Here is a 21700-nt window from a genome sequence, read left to right as displayed (position 1 = left end):
GCTTGTTTGTTTTCATGCTTGACCATACAAAAGAATATATTTGATTTGAAAAGAACCGCCCATAACAGAAGAAACATTAATAGTTATTAAGAGTGAAAAATGAATTTTGTTGCTTCATTTGGACATGCGCTTTGATACAGGCTTGGATTTTAGGCTTCCAGGAGCTTGGTAATAAGAAATTACCTATAAAAGGTAGGTTTCTAGTCCAAGTCAAGTTGAGTCCTGGGTGAGAATAGTATTCATGTGTGTGACATCACTAATTCGTCCTTCCTGTGGACTTAATCCCTGGAAACTACTAGTTAAAATGTACCCTGCTTTCTTTCATTTTTTACTTTTTTGTTGCTTTTTATCCTTTTCAAAATATATGTCTGTTTTTGAATCTCTTTAAATTTATCATCATGCTCACAAGTAACTCTCATTTTATTTTTCAATCCTTCCAATTATCTCTTGATAACAATCCCCCCTCCCAAAACCTCAAAAATTAAAATTAAATAAAGTTTTAAAGGTAAATTCAAAATCAAACAAAAAATTAATCCTTTTTAAAAAATGCAGTCTGTGAGATGTGGTGTGCTCACTATGTCACTGTGCTATGTCACAAATTATACCCTTTTGTCCAAACAGGTTTCCTTGCAAATGTACATTGAAATAAGTCACTGGCCTGCTTCAAGCCCTCTGGATTTTGCTACACCATCAATACCGGAGCCTCCCATACATGCCTCTCCTTCTATATCCTGGTATCTTGCTGTAGGTTTTAAATCATTGTGATCCTTCACCTTTGAATCTGCAGGACTTCCCCCTTAAATGCTCCACCAGCAGGATCTAGGCCCCCAACATATATGTAGCAGTTGTGCAGCTTAATCGATAGTTATTCCCTTTCAGGTTTCCGGGCCAAAATCCCCCTGTCCCCTCCCCCTCCCCTTCTATATAAATGTTCCCCTCCCCCATCCTCCCTCCATTATGGTCCTCCCCCCAACAGTCACGTTCACTGGGGGTTCAGTCTTAGCAGGACCAACGGCTTCCCCTTCCACTGGTGCTCTTACTAGGCTATGAGGTTGGAGCCCAGGGTCAATCCATGTATAGTCTTTGGGTACTGGCTTAATCCCTGGAAGCTCTGGTTGGTTGGCATTGCTGTTCATATGGGGTCTCTAGCCCCTTCAAGCTCTTCCAGTCCTTTCTCTGATTCCTTCATTGGGAGTCCCCTTCTCAGTTCAGTGGTTTGCTGCTGGAATTCGCCTATGTATTTGCTGTATTCTGGCTGTGTCTCTCAGGAGAGATCTACATCCAAATCCTGTAAGCCTGCAGTTCTTTGCTCCATCCATCTTGTCCAATTGGGTGGCTGTATATGCATGGGCCACATGTGGGGCAGGCTCTGAATGGATGTTCTTTCTGCCTCTGTTCTAAACTTTGCCTCCGTATTCCTTCCCAAGGGTATTCTTGTTCCCCTTTTAAAGGAGTGAAGATTTCACATTTTGATCATCCGTCTTGAGTTTCACGTGTTCTGTGCATCTAGGGTAATTCAAGCATTTGGGCTAATAGCCACTTATCAATCAGTGCATACCATGTGTGTTTTTGTGTGGTTGGGTTACCTCACACAGGATGATATTTTCCAGTTCCCTCCATTTGCCTATGAATTTCATAAAGTCATTGCTTTTGATAGCTGAGTAATATTCCATTGTGTAGATGTACCACAATTTCTGTATCCATTCCTCTGTTGAAGGGCATATGGGTTCTTTCCAGTTTTTGGCTATTATAAATAAGGCTGCTATGAACATAGTGGAGCATGTGTCTTTTTTATATGTTGGGGCATCTTTTGGGTATATGACCAAGAGGGGTTTAGCTGGGTCTTTAGGTAGTTCAATGTCCAATATTCTGAGGAACCTCCAGACTGATTTCCAGAATAGTTGTACCAGTCTGCAATCCCACCAACAATAGAGGAGTGTTCCTCTTTCTTCACATCCTCACCCACCATTTGCTGTCACCTGAGTTTTTGATCTTAGTCATTCTCACTGGTGTGAGGTGAAATCTCAAGGTTGTTTTGATTTGCATTTCCCTTATGACTAAAGATGCTGAACATTTCTTTAGGTGTTTCTCAGCCATTCTGCATTCCTCATCTGTGAATTCTTTGTTTAGCTCTCAACCCCATTTTTTAATAGGGTTATTTGTCTCCCTGTGGTCTAACTTCTTGAGTTCTTTGTATATTTTGGATATAAGCCCTCTATCTGTTGTAGGATTGGTAAAGATCTTTTCCCAATCTTTTGGTTGCAGTTTTGTCCTAGCCACAGTGTCCTTTGCCTTACAGATGCTTTGCAGTTTTATGAGATCCCATTTTTCGATTCTGGGTCTTAGAACATAAGCCATTGGTTTTTTGTTCAGGAAATTTTCTCTAGTGCCCATGTGTTGGCGATGCTTCCTCACTTTTTCTTCTATAAGTTTGAGTGTATCTGGTTTGATTTGGAGGTCCTTGAGACCCGAGGAACTTAAAACTGCACCTGAATACATTAGTGGTAAAGCATTTGAAAGTATACAAAATAATATACACCACTTTGTCACGTACATACACACACACACACACTAATACGCATACACACATATGAAATATATATATGAAATGTACTTTTATATGACCATTAATTCACTTGATATGAATATTTAATAATATAATAGTCTAATTACTGTAAAACACAAGTATTATATACTCCAAAAATAGGGCTGGTTAAAAAAAAAACAAGCAAAACCTGGACAATCAGGATTTTTTAAAACTTCACTCTAGTCTTCTTTGACTACCATTATATGTGAAGCATACTGTTGGCCGAAATCAATATCTATGAAGAAAGAACAAAAGAAAGACTGAAATGATTCACTTATTTTAAACTACATTAACCATCTTTCTTCCCAAATCTTCCTGAAACAGATCGATATATATTCTACTCCACTCCAGAAGAATGGAATCCTAGGGTTTCCTTTTACAGAAATGATCTTTCCAAAGTTTTCCTACTTCCTGCATTACAATGAGAATTCTGTTCCCAAAGGCAAAAGTCAGATCCCCTTACCTTTCTTGATACATCACTCCCAAACCATGCGTCATTTGTAGTCTGATCCCACAAAACATAAGGAGCTATCCAGATAGATAACCTGTTAGTGTCTAAATTATTCATGGATGAGTCTCTTATTATTACTATTACCAAATGAGATGCTTTAGAAGGATAAAGTTTGCCTGAGGAATCTTCAGTAGAAGTCTAAACAAAGAAAGGGGATAATTTTATTTTAGACCGTCTGAAAACTAATGTTAGTTATAAAACTAATTATGAAGAAAACAGGGCAAATGTTTTGTAGACCAACTCATAGTATAACCAGATTCAAAAGAAGTACAGCTAGAGTACTACAAAAATATTTTCTGCGATTCATTTTACTGTATAAAATCATGGGAACATTTTAAAAGTATGAATGATTTTCTATGTAATAGATATTTGACTGCCACCTACAGAAGCCAGAGGAAGCTGTTGGGATATTGGTATTAAAATGAATGAGATTGTTGCAGACTATGTGTGTTCTGTGTATGAAAACATCTAGTGTTATTAAACATCAATCCATCTTCTCAAGCACCATGGAGTGGAGACACATTTAATATCTAATGTAGTATAAATCCATGTAACATTCTTGTTACACTCTAGAACATAAGGAGCAGAAAGCACTCTAGTGACCCTACAAAATGCGATTATAAAAGCTTCGCTACAGCAAGACAGAGATGCATGGCACCTGGGTAGCAAGTGGAGCTCAATGCTCCTGTTACACAGAAAATCATTCTCTGGAGTATTGCACAGAAAAAAGATTCAAAGAAGTCAAAGCTATACCTGACTTGACTGTTTGAGGCAGTTATATTTGAGAAAGAAGTATTCATAATAGCTTCATGTTCTAATCAATGACATATATTTAGCATGTGGTATATTCACAGTAACATGGTAATAATACTAGGATGCAAATAATCCACAGGTATTGTACACACCTCTTTCTTTTAATTTGTTTCACACAGGAACTAAACCAATACTCTAGGCTGACCTGCACACAAGGTGTTGCATAGGCTGTCTTCTAAACTGTGACAGTTATAAAGAAGAAGACACCAAGGTGTGATTACAGACATGGTTCAACATTCTAGTTTGAGAAATGAACATGTTTAAAAAGTGACAATACGTGTCTGTGCTAACGAAACTTCTTGGCATGGGACATCACTCCAGCTTATAATACTGTAAACACAAGCCTATGTACCTTACAAAAACACTGCTTCTATATTGGTACAGTTCCGCAAGTGCTTTCTGTATCATTACCTTTGGATGGCATTAATTTTTCCAACCAGAGTTCCTTCATCTGGGACGCTAAGCCAATTCTCTTATAAGCCAGAAGTAAGTAAACTTCCTTCAATTTGCAATGAAGTCCTTTTTTTAAATGAAAATAAAAAAGTAATGGTCAATGTACATTTTAGAATGAACATGAAAAGCATTTTTGTTTAAAATTAGCAGTTTAGACCAGTGATTCTCAACTTGGGAGTCATAATCCATTAGGGGTTCACATATCATATATCTTCCACGTCAGATATTCTCTCCATTTTTCTTTATAATTCTTACAAATAGCAAAATTTTAATTGTGAGAAAGCAGCAAAATGATGTAATGGTTAGTAATCACCAAACCATAAGGAAATATATTTGTGTTACAGTATTAGGATGGCTGAGAATCATTGGTTGAAAGCATATAACATAAAAGACTCCCAAACTTCTATCTCCTCAGAATCTTGGATCAAATGTGGAACCTATATGCAGGATCTTGTGTTATCTTCCCTAAGACTAGAATCAGTGTCCTAGTTGCTATGGCAATGAAATAAACCTATGGTCTGTTCAAATTGCCTCTCCTGACTTCTAGTCCACACTATGACTTGCAATCACAGATCTGCACTCCACTTCGCAGCCCAAAGCTCTCTCTGCCTTGAAAAACGCCAGAGGCTATGTGGAATACCCAGACAAGAACCTATCATAACTGCCCTCTGAGAGGCTCCACCCAGCAGCTGACTGAAATAGGCTAAGTAGAGCCACAGCCAATCATTGGATCTTATGGACCAATCAAGGACTTGTATGGAAGAAATGGGGGAGAGATTCCATGACCTCTAGGAGATAGGAATTCCACAGGAAGAGCTACAGAATCAACTAAGCCCCACCACTGGGAGCTGAATTAACATCTAAAAATCCTGCAGAACCTGCAGCATGACCTACAGCACAATTTCTAGCAAATGTAAACTTAGTCTCCTTGTGGGTCCCCCAACATGTGGAACAGGGGCTATCTGTAAGCTGTTGACTGTGAAAACCTGTCCCCACCTGGCCTTAGGGGGAGAAGATGTGCTAAACCTGAAGAGAGTTGATGTGCCTGGGTAGGAGGACAACCCAAGGGTCCCAATTCAGCTCAGGGAATGAGAGAGACTCTGTGAGGGCAGAATAGGTAGGGGGCAGCATACAAGACATAAAATGAACAAACAAAAAAAATGTAAAATGATGACGAGGATGATGATGATGATGATGGTTTAAAAATCCACCAAAACAATCAAACCAAAACCAAAGTCCTCTTCTTGGAATAGGCAACTATCCAAAAATGACAGCACCCAAAATTAACTCATCCTGACTGTATAATTGTTGAATCTGTACTTTAGGCTCACACAGCATAAACCTGTTGTATACACGCACTCCTTGCTTAGAGACCCAGCAGGAATAGTGGTGAAGCTTACTTATTTTCCATGTGAGAAGATCTCACAGTTTCATGTCTTTTTCTTAAAATTTGTAAATATTCAACTATTTAAATTTAGTTGTAAGCATCAGACTGTTTGAAGAACAGAAGCTGTCTTTTGCATGAAGCACAACAATGAACTTTGATGTTGTACTAAGGATAGCAAGCCATAAAATGGAAGAATCATAGGTGCCCTTGAACAAGAAATTGCTTTGAATACACACGGCTAACTTCAGTAAGGTCTTCAGGTTCTGGCAATCAGAATCAGACACACTTGTCAAGCTCAAAGGCCAAGGAAGGATCATTCAGTACCTTTGCCTAATGTTAGTAAGCATAGTTAATCCCAGAGCATTATTTTTACTATTTATGTCTGGGCCATAGCTCCACAGACTTCTGAAAGGTGAAATCAGATCATGGCCCAAGTAAAAATAAAACAATGATATTTGCTCTAGAGTCACTGCAGCTCCCTGGCAAGTTAGGAGTGTTAGTGTGTTAGACAAGTTAAAAGTAGGTTAGGCTAATACTTGAATATTTGACATGGAATTAGGATGGCAATATCTGGTGAAAGTGAAAGTGCTGGATTATTTTTTGATTGAGAAGGAAAACGATTTCTTGTATATACAAGACAGAGGGTAATATTCACCATCGATAGCCTATTGTAGGTGAGTTTTGGATTTGTCAATTTGAACTGTTATTTGTGAAGGATATTTTTTGGTAAGTATTATTTAATACATTCATTTGATAAAGCACATTTTGCCACCATTATAACTTGTTCAGCTATTAATTCACAGGGTATGTTCAGAGGTGAAATCAGTGGGAATATTTGTAATGACCAACTAAAGTCCATCTCATATATGAGGTTGTTAACTTCCAACAGAAGCTCTTCACCTGTGTCTTTATGATGAATCTTTGGGTTTGTCAGAATTTTACCTGCCATGCCTCTTATCAAGAGGTCACGTGTCCATAGTTCTAGGACACAGTCATCATCATGTAATCTTAAGGACAGAAAGCACATATGCATCTCTAGAGGGATGATTAATGTTGGTGACATGAAAACCTTCCTTACCTTCAAGACAGATGCTATTACAAGCCCACATTCTTTAATCCATTCAATGAGTTGTTCACTGTCAATCCTCTCTCTGAGGCCCCAGTGTGAATTTCCAGGTAGAATTTCGAATATGTGATCTGATTCTCGTCCTTTCCCTGCAATTATGAATAGCATGTCCTGTGTGGGATAAGGATGTAGTATTAGAAATCCACACCTGAAGCACAAATATGTCTTTTATTGTGAACCTGAGCAAGGATAGTTTTGGCTGCACAGCTATAACTGAGAGGAATAAAGTAGTCATTGAACTTTTTTCTGTTTTAGCTTCCAAATACATTTTCTTCCCTAATCCATTTTTTCCCAATTTGTAACATCATGGTTTTGTTGGACTTCTGTTCCCCAAAGCATTTTGGTGAATGGTCCTCTACTACTTTGTGTTTCCTTCTATCAATATCTTTCTCAAGCCTGGCATCTTAAGTAAATATTGGGACATTTCGCTTCCAGAGATAAACTCACTATTTTACTTACCGTTTGTCCTGGCCTGTATTATGAATCCTAACTTTTGTGTTTTGAAGAAATATTTTTTCACCATATATCTGAGACTTTTATATCCTTATTCTGTGACTTCTTATTTTCAACTATGTCTACAGATGCTTTCACAAAAACCCAAGCATATTTCTATCATTCTTCCATAATTTACTCTGTAAACATGACTACCATGCATAGGTTTACACCACTTTAATTTGATTACATGAATACAAACAAGGTTACCAGAAAATTCTGCTCTAAAATACCTAAGAAATTGGCAGTAATGCTCATGTGACTGACAGGATGAATTTGTTCACAAACAGCATAAATTCCTATCACAGCTATAGTGCTAAAAGAGATGTTGGATACTAAAGATATGTTTCCAAAGAAGTTTAGTAACTCATTTAAAATAGATTAAGCCATATTAGATGGCATTTAAATATAGTCCACTAGGATAAATGATCTTAATATATATATATATAAAACAGTGTGCTCATCTAATTCATTGATAATTTAAAAGAAAAGCCTACAGATATTTTTAAGTATTGAGTAATTTCAGGGGCAATGATATTAAGGGAGATTCCAGAGAAATGTGGAGTCATAAAGAAGCTGCAAGACTTTACAGTTGGGTAATTAGTGGGGCACTTCCATAGAATTATTTCCTCCAACATGCTGGTGGGTTTGAATCTTTGATGTAGTCAGTGCAAAACATGGGAATTGTATTTCTTCTCTTTTTCTTTCAATTACATTATTCAAAATACGGTAGAACTTATTTGTGTTTTAAAATGATCTTACTCTCATAGGTCGGTTATCTAAACATTCCTCAGTTTGATTAAATAGCTTACTGAAAACAAAGGTGCTACAGAAAGCCAAAATGATATTCACACGTATTGGAGCAGGCAGCTTTCTGTCGACATAAATGCTTGTAAGATTTTTGCCAAATAAGCATTTCTTTCTTGGTGGTGTTGGATCAGAATATACTGGTGGCTTGGCGCATATATATATATATATATATATATATATATATATATATATATATATATGTAGACTTTCTGTTTCTCTGCATATAAGAAAGAAGGGAAATCATTTTTGAAACTGAACTCTCTTTAACCTTGTATATCCTTTGCATTTATCACACCAAATCAAAAAGAGATAGGTGTGAAAGTACTAGAAGCATAGAAAACATCAAGTAGACACATAATAGTCAAAGGCTAACTGAACATAGAAATAAAAATACAAAAAGCTATGAATGAAAAAGACAAAGTCACACAATGTTAACTACATTAGACTAATACCTGAATTTTCAATGGATATTCTAAAATATAGTGGGCCTGCATCAACGTTCTCCATGCTTTCAGAGAATACAGATACTAGCCTAGACTTTATTACTGAGCAAAAGCATCATTCATATCAACAAAAGAGGAGAAACATTACATAGTTTAAGCACCACTAAGCCATTTCTCATCATCAATCTTGGTCGACAAAAGGCAAACAGCAGGCTGAAGATAACGTACATATACACAAGAGGACAGAAATGATAAATAACCCTGTAGTCATTCAAAAAAGAGGGAGACAATATGTGTCAACAAAAAAATTACAAAGACCAATAAATACTGCTCATTAATAACTCTAAGCATTAACTGTCTCACACCAATAATATATAGACTATCAGTTTGGGTCAGAAAGCAGGTTTCATCTATCTCCTCCATCCAAAAAATACACGTGTTTTAGATAAAATCGCATACTCGTGTTTACGATGCAATTGCCTATATTTCTTTGTCTAGGTTTCAGGGCCCATTTAGTTTTCCATGTTCATTGGTGTTGCCTTGTTCAGTTAATGTTTAGGAAGTGATGCTGGTGAGGCTTTACGGGTGAGGTCAAGGGAACATGGCAGAAGACTGGGAGGAAAGAAGGTTAAAAAAATCACTTCTACAATATTGTTTCTCCTAATAACATCAAGAGTGTTATAAATTTTATCAAGCTCTCAAAGGATAGAATCAAAATGTTACTACAGGATGATCTAGAATTTTTACTGTTTAAATCTCACTGATTCATGAACATGTGGGAATCTTTCCATTATCTGATATCTGTTCAATTTATAAGACATTTTGTTTTGTTTTGGGTTGAATTTTTTTTCATTGTTTCTTTTGTTTTTGGCTTTGCCTTTTTAATCATAAAAGCCTTTTATTTCTCGGTTAGAATTTTCCCAAGAAACTTAATACTTTAAAAAGTTACTGTTAATGACATGTTTTCATTGATTTACTTTTCAGTAATTCAGTGATTTTTACAAAGAAGGAGTACTCACTTTGTGTGTTAATTTTGTATGTTGCTACTTTTGAAAGAATTTACAAGATATCTGATTATTCTTATGTTATATTTAGGCTCACTTATGTTTACTATCATATGATTTTCAGAAAGACATACTTTGAATTCTTCATTTCTAATATATGTCCCCTTGGTCACATGCAGTCTTAATATTAACTTAATTGTTTACATATGCTGTATGAAACAAGAATAAATTGAGTATGACCAAAGATCAGCAAAGGAAGCCATTGGTACCATAATATTTCATAAATAACTTGATGAGGGGCATCACACACTATAAGGAAATTCTAGGTGATAGAATCATTATCATCCTTGCAGTCATAAGGCACTCACTGTTAAATATTCTTCAATTAACTCAATATGGTAAGCATTCTTATTGCTAGAAATTTCAACTTTTGATGTTTTAGACTATTGTCAATTAAAGCTAATTGTAGATGTGGAAAGAAGAAAATTAAAGTAATCAAAAAGAAGGAATTGTATATTTATATAACATTTATATCATAATACTTTAGGAAAATGAATTTATCTTGTCAGAGAGGAGTGAAAATGTGTGACTTGGACAAGTCAAAGGACCTGCACGGATGATCCTAAAGAGAAATAACAAGATACCAAATGTTGAACTTTAAAAGCATACTTAGGAATAACTTTTTTTTTCTGAGAAACCAAATGAAAGACCCTGAACCATGTTCAATTCTATGGTAAAGAAAATACATTTAAGTCTAATCAAAGAACAGTTGTTTGAATTGAGCTGTTAGTGTCACTTATTGAACCTATTCTGCTATCTTGCCATACTGGTTATCATCGTACTTTATAGGTATTATAGGTGGGTACAACTATCAATTGCTTCCCTAACGTGTCAACTTGCCTACTTTTTTTTCTATCTTAGAACTTTGACTTAAACCTAGTGGCTTCTAAGACATATCCAGGTAGATTGCTGAGATTCCTTGTAAGATTTATTTGGCAACTGGGACTCAAGCCACCAACCTTGAGAGAAATCCAAGTGCTACCTGACAAAATCATATTTTGGGGGAAAGCCACAGGAAATACTTTAACAATTGGTAGAATTTCTCTCACCAGGATTGAAATCATGGCTGGAGCTAGAAATCTAGTCCGATTTATGTAGATAGTTTGGTCATAAACTTTAAAATTGATGACATTAATTTAATAAATTATCGACGTTTCTTAAAGCATTTACATATTAGTCTTATATGTACCAACAAGTGGGGCCATCATCCTACATCGAAGAAGCCTCTTTGTATAGAAAATGGAAACCATTATAGAAAACAAAAACTTGGACACAATGAAGAGATAATTGCATTATGAAAAATTCAGCACTAGTGAATACATGTGCATTAGAGCTAAATGCTCTGTAGCTCAGGGACCATTGCAGAAAAGGGCTTACAAATACTGTAAGACCCAGCATACTTGAAAGTCTGTTTTGAAATTGCCTCTCATAAAAATAGGTGCAAAATCACAATAATAGCAACGTCAATGCAGTGTTAAGGCAATGGTCAAAATTTCACTTGTCAAAAGTTATAGGCAGCTAATTATGACTGACAGAATATTAATTTTTCCAGAAATGACCTGCATATGGATTGTCTAATACACACTATATATCATGGAAACCAAATTCACAAACAGAACAAAATGAACTCAAGTAATATTCATATTTGTAAAGATAAATATATACCTACATACATATATATATATACATGTACAAAACAATATTTAAATGAGTATGAAAGTGCAGTGACTGTGATGGACTTAAGGGAGAAAAGTCAGGCTACAGTGTTATAATTCAATTTTTGATAAAAATTTAAAATACTAGTAATAAATGAAAACATTTTAAACTTATAGTAATGGGAGTTCAGGAAAGACCAAGAACAGTAAATATGGAAATTATCAATTTCTTTACTGGAGGTTTTCTCTAAGATTTCCATTTCTCAAATTTGTATTACAGACACTTTTGAGATAGACAAACCATGAATAAAGAATATTTCATGTTGGGGCCTCAGGTGATGAAGCGAGATATAATAAATATGCTGTGTGCTTCTGTGCATTCATCAGTGTACGTAATGCATGCGTGTGTGTGTGTGTGTGTGTGTGTGTGTGTGTGTAAAGCACGTGCAGATCACAACACTGGTGATTTATTTAGAGCTTAATTAGAGCTTTGAGCTTATTAACATATGAGGAGCCTCTAGTATTTTCTAGTCTTTCTCTCTGTCTCTTTTTTTCGGGGGGGGGGTCTCTTTTGATCATTACTGAACAATATGTCAGAGATATCTGTCCAATAAGCTTCTGTTACTGTCTCTGCCTGCCATCATTATTCAGGTAGAACCTTCTTGTTTAGAGATGATTGTGCTGCAATGCCTAGTTTTGTTTGCTTTTTAATGTATGTTTTGATGTTTGATGACCCAAATTCATGTTACAAAGTCTAAATCTCAATTGCTTTAGACACTGGATTATCTTTTCAGGTCATTTTTTATATTTTAAAACCATGATCCACCTCTAAGTTCATCATGTGTGATGATTAATTTTGATTTTTAATGGAATTTTATTTATAACTTTCTATGGCACGTGATTCTATGCAGAATTCTGAGGGATTATTCAGTGTCATTAGCTTCTGGCCACACATTGGTAACTGAGGTGGGAAAACTAGTACTATAACTGGGCTGTAGAGGCAGAGACTGAAATTTTTTCCAAAGACTGTGTAGGACCATCAACAAGACACATTGGAGTGTAAGCAATAACCCAATTTAATAACATTTGTTATAATAGCAAACAATATGAAATATGCAGCATAAAATAAGTACAATGAGTGAAAATTATTTGTAACTAATACGGTGAAATATAAAACTAACATAGGATCTTGGAATATTTCTTCTAATATGACTAAATGGGAGGTAGAAGGGAACATTAAAATACGATGCCCTTAGACCTTCTTAATTCATCCACTACCACTTATATGTGGTAGCTGCTCTGTTTTGTCCTGCTAAATGAAACATAAAATGTCATCATCAGACAAATGTTTTCAGACAATAGATTCACATCACTTAAAATAAGGGTAATATTTGGGTATATTTTCTTAACTCTATAGAAAGAATTAGTTCAGTTAAAAATGTATTTGAATTTGTGTGCTACCACCTGATAATCAGGTGAGTTTAACCTCTTTATCATATCTCTCATAGATTTTGTAGTGGATCCTGAGCAAATATTTTTACCAATGATAAGATTTTGACTAATATTGTTTCTCATAGGAAATTAAACAAACACTAGTATTTTCGTGCTAGGAAACCAAAGCATGTTGACAGTGGTGCAGGGCTTAATCTTGCAGAATGTTTAATCAATTTTTTAATCAAATCATTGTTTCTAAATGATCTTATCAAAAATAATAATTTCATATGCAAGGAATTCTCTAACTTGGGACCATGGGAAGAAAGGGGGGAAAATATAGCAGACAATATTGGTGGAGTCTCTAAATAAAGAATGTGTCATACATACCTGAATGTATCCAGATGTATTTCAGTATATGAGTATATATATGTGTGTGTGTGTATGTAAATATATATACATATATATATGATGTTTAAAAACTTTTCCCATACTCTAATAATCATTTTGTTTCCCAAAGCTTCTCTGATATACACAAATTTATGACATCATGAAATGATTTGATCAAATGATTCCATTCATTTGATGAATAAATAAATCTTGTCTTACCTGTAGGACCTTCTTCCTGCAGTGCAGCATATGAAATATTAAATTTTTCATCAATATCATTGGTTTTCCAGTTGTATCCAGCTATGACTTTTGTCATAATAGGAGATTTTCCAGAATAATTTATTGATTCTTTGTATGTCTTTAAGTCTTCAGATCTTTTGTCAATGTGTTTACTAAATATATCATCATTTCCAAATATTTGACCATAGTTGTCAATCATGATTTGTATAAGAGACTTCCATAACACCACTAGGCAAAAACAAGATTGTCATTTCACATAGTTTACAAAATAAATTTAAAAATAAAAAGAAATACCAGGAGGAAAATTAGTGATAAGAACCCATGAAATGAAGTCTCTGAAATGGAGATTCTAAGTCTTTTGCATCTTTACACAATTTGTTAAAATTTCATGCATATTGCAAAGAACAGAACTACTTAACCAAAGCAACATTTCAGAACTGATATGCTGCAAAAAAACTGTGAGTGTACCAAATTAATGACTGTTGTGTGTTAATTTTTTGTGTGTGGGTGGGGGTAGCTGTTTATTGTGATGTTTTGAATGGGATGCCTCTCTAGTTCCAGGCATCGCAATACCCTCTCGTTGACAATTTTCTGGTGCCTTGGTCTGCCTGGTAAAGAGTGCCACTGCTTAGAATTTGTAGTTACAAAAGGTAGGTGCCCATTTTCAATGTACTTTCTCTGCTACATTTTTGCTTCCCAAGATAAGAACCATCAGGTCTCAGCTTCCTGTTTGTTTTTTCTTCTTTTCTGCAGTCGTGCTCCTCTGTCATGACACCAAAGTGCTATGCTTGCTCAGCATTTGTAGGTCCCAAATAACCACCTACTTCAATACGTTTCCCTGGTCATGTTGTTTTATTTTTATTGTTTACTTCATTCATTTACATTTCAAACGTTATCCCCCTTCACAGATCCCTTCCACAAATCCTATGTCTCCTCCCCTGCCTCTATTGCAGTTTTCTCTCACTTGACCACACACTCCTGCCTCAACAACCTAGCATTTCCCTACCCTAGGCCATCAAGCCCCTCAGGACTAAGCAGCTCCCCTCCTAGTGATGCCAAATAAGACAATCCTCTGCTACATATCCAGCTGGAGCCATGGTTCCCCCATGTGCACTCTTTGCTTGGTCTTTTAAATCCTGATGTTTTATTAGGGCAATAGAAATGTGACTGAGAGAAGTTTGTGAGAAGAGGGAGTCTTAATTGAGAAAATGCCTCCATCAGATGGACCTGTTGTATAGTGAAGCCTAAGGGATATTGTCCTGATTAACCTTGGAATTTGTAGGGCCCAGATCTCCAGGATGGTGCCACCCTTGAGGTCAGAAAAAGAAAGATATGGGATACAAGGCAGGAGGCAGTGCTCCTACTAGGCTTCTGCCTCACTTCTTGCCTCCCTGTTTTATTTTTGGCTCTGACATTTCTCAGTATTTAACTGGTAACTGCAAGTATATTGTGGGGTGTAACCTGTCTTCCATTAATTGCTTTTCATAAGTGTTTTGTCACAGCAATTGTAGAAAATTATGACACTTCCAAAATTGAACAACACTACTAAGTTACTTTTCTCCTAAGATGATGACTTAGGTTAAGCAAACTCTATACATCACATATGTTTCTTCTCAGCATGCACCTAAGTTTATTTTTGAGCAGTCCTGCACAGGATAGTCTTATTGTACATGCAGATTGTACAGGATAGTTTTGCTTCTTTGTTTTCATACCTGACCATACAAAAGAATGTATTTGAAAAGAACTGTCCATAAAGGAAGAATCTTTAATAGTTATTAAGAGTAAAAATATATTTTATTGTTTCATTTGGACTAAACATGCAGTTTGATATAGTCTTGGATTTTAGGTTTCCAGTACCTTGGTAATTAGAAATTAACTAAAAACCTACGTTTCTAGTTCAAGCCAAGTCCAGTCCTGAGCAAGAATCTTATTCAAGCTATCGCTTGGGCTATCATCCTCCATTGTGAGTAACATCATGATATCTTCTTTCCTGTGGACCTAATACCTGGGAGCTACTAGTTAACATGTACCTTGCTTTCTGTCATATTTATATTTTCTTTATTTTTTTCCTTTTCAAAATATGTTTCCTTTATTAATTCTCTGAAATTTCTAATCATGCTACCAAGTAACTCTCATTTCATTTTTCAATCCTTCCATATATCCCTTGGAAACAATCCCCCCTCACTAAATTTCAAAAATTAAAATTAAATAAAAATTTAAATTTAATTTTAAAAAATCAAACTAAAATTTAAAAAAATTAAAAATACAGTGTGTGAGATGTGTTGTGCCATAAGTGGTCACACATTATACCCTCTTGTCCAAACAGCTTTTCTTGCAAATATATAATGAAATAAGTCTGGTTTAAGCTCTCTGTGTTTTACTATACTCGCAATACTGGAATCTCCTGGAGATGCCTCTCCTTCTATATCCTGGTATCTTGCTGTAGCCTTTAGTCATTGTGAACCTTCAGCTTTGAATCTGCAGGATCTCCCCCATCATATGCTCCAGCAGCAGGATCTAGGGCCCCTATATATATATGTAGCAGATATGCAGCTTGATCTTCAGGTAGGTTCCCTACCAGTTCGTATGCAGACTGGCTCTGACTCTGTAGTCTACAACTGGATTGCTTTCTTTTATCTGGGCTGCTTTGTATGGCTTCAGGGGAAGGTGATTCACTTATTCCTGTTGAGAATTGACGTATGAGAGTGAGTTGGTGTCAATGGAAGTTCTACACTACTGAGGTAAAGAAGAATGGATGGAAAAACAGGTTGCAAAGATGGGACTTGGAGGAAGGGCCTGCAATCAGGATATAAAGTAAATAAATTAGTGAAGAATATTGATGTATGTGTGTTTATAATAAAATTAACAGCTACAGTATACCTGAGGATCATAAAACTCTACCTGAAATAGGTTAGTGCTAAAATAATGGAAAGCATATAAAATAATATACACCAATTATTCATCATTACATATGTATATACATATACATATACAAATACATGCACATGTACAAGTATACTTTTTTTAAATTTAGAGAATACTTTATTAGTTTTTGTAATCAAACCCACGTAGATAAGACCTTACATATTTAATACAGTGTGTTACCCCTGTACAAATGGAAAAAACTTAAGTTCAACATTTCTAGACCAATATGGCTGTTAATTTCTGTACAGTGCCAACTCAACACAGTAAATGGGGATACTTTTTTCCAAAGCTGACAGCACAGCTAAAGTTTCCAAAAATTCAAATTATATATCTGTATATATATATTTATATTTATATAAAAAGACCAATAATAGCAGTGTGTTATGCATCAACAGCAGCAACAGCTTTTCCAGGTTCTGCAGTCATCTGAACAAAACTGTAGAGACATCCAGCACACTCCATTAAAAAAAAAAAGTAAAAAAACAAAACCCGAGAAAACAGCACAGTTCTGTTACTCTTGTGGTACCTGGCACCATTTTTTTTTAAAATTAGCTTCTCAATCATCATGTGGAAAGAAAACATTCTGAGCAACATCATTAAAAACAGCTCTGATAAAGCTCGGTCACTACTACGTGTCATAAATCAGGTACAAGGTATTTTACATCCACAGAGGTATGATACAGTACTGTCCTACATCTATAATACTAGAGGATACAATTTAAAAGGCATTATTTGAGACTTGATTCTACTTTTCCAGCAGAGGGCCCAAAGGATGGTGTGACACAGCTTTGTAAAGAAACATACTCTAGACAGGATTTCCTTTCACTAGTGGCACAGTTCTAAGGATTCATTCTCTCCATGAATGTCAGCTAAAACCGGTATTAAAAAAATGAAATATCCCTGGAACAAAACCGTATAACCACCAGATTCACATGAAGATGACCTAGTGGAGACAAGCTGGACCTCACCATACCAACAAGCTATCAAATCTGTTATGTTTAAACAGTGAGACCTCCAAGGAAGGAGATGCCAAGTAGTGCTTCAAAGCTTCGGACCACAATCAAACACAGCATCCTTTTCAACAGAAGCAGAAGCTCATCTGAATATGCTCAAGGATGCTGACATCAACATTTAATCATCTCCTCACTCATCCAGGAAGAAGAGGAGATCAGTTACTACTGTACTTTATTGTGTTCAACCAAATCACCATGTTACAAAAATAGCAAGCTGCCATAATAAAAAATAAGGGTCCTCTATCCAGCACCAGATAGCATCATTTTACTTTCAAGCCTAGAAATTGCACACTTGTATATAAACCAACCGAAGATGAGGATTGAGAGTTCATCTTGGTGGATTTTTCCTTTGATGAATATGAAGTGTCCTTCCTTATCTTTTTTGATGACTTTTAATTGAAAATTGATTTTATTTGATATTAGAATGGCTACTCCAGCTTGCTTCTTCTGACCATTTGCTTGGAAAGTTGTTTTCCAGCCTTTCACTCTGAGGTAGTGTCTGTCTTTGTCTCTGAGGTGTGTTTCCTGTAGGCAGCAGAATGCAGGGTCCTCATTGCGTATCCAGTTTGTTAATCTATGTTTTTTATTGGGGAGTTGAGGCCATTGATGTTGAGAGTTATTAAGGAATAGTGATTATTGCTTCCCGTTATATTCATATTTGGATGTGAGGTAATGATTGTGTGCTTTTCTTCTCTTTGTTTTGTTGCCAAGATGATTAGTTTCTTGCTTCTTCTAGGGTATAGCTTGCCTCCTTATGTTGGGCTTTACCCTTTATTATCCTTTGTAGTGCTGGATTTGTAGAAAGATATTGTGTAAATTTGGTTTTTGTCATGGAATATCTTGGTTTCTCCATCTATGTTAATTGAGAGTTTTGCAGGATACAGTAACCTGGGCTGGCATTTGTATTCTCTTAGGGTCTGTATGACATCTGTCCAGGATCTTCTGGCCTTCATAGTTTCTGGCGAAAAGTCTGGTGTGATTCTGATAGGTCTGCCTTTATATGTTACTTGACCTTTTTCCCTTACTGCTTTTAATATTCTTTCTTTATTTTGTGCGTTTGGTGTTTTGACTATTATGTGACGGGAGGTGTTTCTTTTCTGGTCCAATCTATTTGGAGTTCTGTAGGCTTCTTGTATGCCTATGGGTATCTCTTTTTTTAGGTTAGGGAAGTTTTCTTCTATGATTTTGTTGAAGATATTTACTGTTCCTTTGAGCTGGGAGTCTTCACTCTTTTCTATACCTATTATCCTTAGGTTTGATCTTCTCATTGAGTCCTGGATTTCCTGTATGTTTTGGACCAGTAGCTTTTTCTGCTTTACATTATCTTTGACAGTTGAGTCAATGATTTCTATGGAATCTTCTGCTCCCGAGATTCTCTCTTCCATCTCTTGTATTCTGTTGGTGAAGCTTGTATCTACAGCTCCTTGTCTCTTCTTTTGATTTTCTATGTCCAGGGTTGTTTCCATGTGTTCTTTCTTGATTGCTTCTATTTCCATTTTTAATTGCTTCAACTGTTTGATTGTGTTTTCCTGGAATTCTTTCAGGGATTTTTGTGCCTCCTCTCTATGGGTTTCTACTTGTTTATTTATGTTTTCCTGGAATTCTTTCAGGCATTTTTGCGATTCCTCTCTGTAGGCTTCTACTTGTTCTCTAAGGGAGTTCTCCACGTCTTTCTTGAACTCCTCCAGCATCATGATCAAATATGATTTTGAAACTAGATCTTACTTTTCTGGTGTGTTTGGATATTCCATGTTTATTTTGGTGGGAGAATTGGGCTCCGATGATGCCTTGTAGTCTTGGTTTCAGTTGCTTGGGTTCCTGCGCTTGCCTCTCGCCATCAGATTGTCTCTAGTCTTACTTTGTTCTGCTATTTCTGACAGTGGCTAGACTGTCCTATAAGCCTGTGTGTCAGGAGTGTTGTAGACCTGTTTTCCTGTTTTCTTTCAGCCAGTTATGGGGACAGAGTGTTCTGCTTTCGGGCGTGTAGTTTTTCCTCTCTACAGGTCTTCAGCTGTTCCTGTGGGCCTGTGTCTTAAGTTCACCAGGCAGGTTTCTTGCAGGGGAAAAGTTGGTCCTACCTGTGGTTCCAAGGCTCAAGTTTGCTCGTGGGGTACTGCCTAAGTCCTCTCCACTGCGGCAGCAACCGGGAAGATCTGCGCCGCTCTTTCCGGGAGCCTCCGTGCACCAGGGTTCCAGATAACGTTTGGTGTTTTCCTATGGCGTCTGGATGTGCACAGAGTGCAGTCTCTTCTGGTTTCCCAGGCGTGTCTGCCTCTCTGAAGGTTTAGCTCTCCCTCCCACGGGATTTGGGTGCAGAGAACTGTTTATCCGGTCTGTTTCCTTCAGGTTCCGGCGGTGTCTCAGGCGCAGGGGTCCTGCCGCTCCCGGGCCCTCCCCTACGGGAACCCAGAGGCCTTATACAGTTGCCTCTTGGGCCAGGGATGTGGGCAGGGGTGGGCAGTGTTGGTGGTCTCCTCCGCTCTGCAGCCTCGGAGTGCCCACCTGATCAGGCGGTGAGGTCTCTCTCCCACGGGGTTTGCGAGCAGAGAGCTACAAGTATACTTTACACGTATATGTACACAGACAAACTCACACTCAGACACACACTCACACACACATATGTATACACACATACATATATATGTGTATATATATATGTAATATGCTTTAATATGACCAGCAATTCACATGATGTGAATATTCAGTAATATCATGGTCTCACCACTGTGAAACACAACTGTTCTATACTCCAAAAGTAGGGCTACAATGGAAAAAACAAACAAAACCTAGGTAATCCGGATCTTTTAAAATTTCACTCTAGTCTTCTTGGATTACCATTATATGTACAGATTATTGTTGGCTAAAACATCAATATCTAAATCAATATCTAACAAGAAAGAAGGAAAGAACAGTAGAAAGAAACAATTAAATTACTTTAAACTACATTAAAAATCTCCCTTCCCAAATCTTCCTGAAATAGATCAATACATATTCTACTCCACTCCATAAGAATGCAATCCTAGGGTTTCCTGTTAGAGAAATCATCTTTGTAAAGTATTCCCAATTACTGAATAATAAAAATTAGACTTTTGTTCCCAAAGGCAAATTTCAGATCCCCTTACCTTTCTTAAGACGTGACTCCCACATAATGAATCTCTCGAAGTCTGACCCCACAGTACATGTGGAGCTATGTGCAGAGACAACATGTAACTGTCTAAATTATTCATGGAAGAATCTTTTATTATTACTAATACACATATGAGATGTTTTAATAGTATAAAGTTTGGTTCTGGGATCTGTTGCAAAAGGCTAAACAAAGAAAAAGGAGAATTTTAGGTTAGACCATCTTGAAAATAATGTAAGTTAGAAATCTAACTACAAAGAACAAATAGGGTAAATGTTTTGTAGACCAACTCATAGTATAATCAGAATTCAAAAGAAGTAAGAATATATACCTAGAGTATTACATAAAATATTTTCTGCAAATCACTTTTCTGTACAGAATCATGGAAAAAACATTTTTCAAATTATTTAGGAATTTCAGTGTATTAGATGTATGACTGCTACCTACGGAAGCCAGAGGAACATGTCAGGATCCCTGGTAACAGAATGAGTGAATATTGTTGTTCTGTGTGTGAAAACATCCAGTGTTATCAACAGCAAACCATCTTTCTTGCCACCATGGGGACACATTTAATATCTAATGTATTATGAATCGATGACACACCCTTATAACAATCTAGAACATAAGGAGCAAAATCACACTCATGAGTCTACTCAATGCCCTGGTATTAGAATGAATGAAGATTTTTGAAGACCATGTGTGTTCTGTGTATGAAAACATCCAGTGTTATTAAACAGCAAACTATCTTTCCATCCATCATGGAGTGGAGACACATTTAATATCTAATGTAGTATGAATCCATGTAACACACTTGTGACACTCTAGAACATAAGGAGCAGAAAGCGTACTGGTGACCCTACAAAATGCAATTATAAATGCTTCGCTACAGCACGACAGAGATGCAGGGATCCTGGGTTGCAAGGGGAGCTCAAAGCTCTGGTTAAGTTTGAAATCATTCTATGTATCACACAGAAAAATGATTCAAAAAAGTCAAAGCTATACCTGATCTAGACTTCTCTAGGTAGTTATAGTTGAGAAAGAAGAATTCAGTAAGAGATTCCTGTTCTAATCACTGACATATATTGACCATGTGAAATACTCACAATACCATGGTAACAATTCTAGGATGCAAGTAACCCACAGGTATTATACACACTTACTTCTTTTAATTTGTCTCACACAGGAACTAAACCAATACTCTAAACTGACCTGAACACGAGGTGTTACATAGACTGT

The 21700-nt window shown here is 36.4% G+C and overlaps 1 long non-coding RNA gene and 1 pseudogene across 1 annotated transcript; both read right to left on the bottom strand.

The window, feature by feature from the left end:
* Positions 1-956: 956 nt before the first annotated feature.
* Positions 957-7758, bottom strand: LOC120101880 (uncharacterized). The gene is made up of 3 exons (XR_005502907.2): positions 6830-7758; positions 4323-4430; positions 957-3236 (listed from the first exon to the last, which is right to left on the bottom strand). It is a non-coding gene; the product is annotated as an uncharacterized LOC120101880 (long non-coding RNA).
* A 5623-nt stretch (positions 7759-13381) lies between these two features.
* Arhgap20-ps3 (Rho GTPase activating protein 20, pseudogene 3) overlaps positions 13382-21700 on the bottom strand; it is a 47312-nt pseudogene continuing 38993 nt past the window's right edge.

The sequence above is a fragment of the Rattus norvegicus genome, chromosome 3 (genome assembly GCF_036323735.1).
Source record: "Rattus norvegicus strain BN/NHsdMcwi chromosome 3, GRCr8, whole genome shotgun sequence".
In the NCBI taxonomy this organism is placed as follows: Eukaryota; Metazoa; Chordata; class Mammalia; order Rodentia; family Muridae; genus Rattus; species Rattus norvegicus.
Note: the sequence above shows the minus strand (reverse complement) of the source record. Positions and strands in the feature narration are given on the sequence as shown.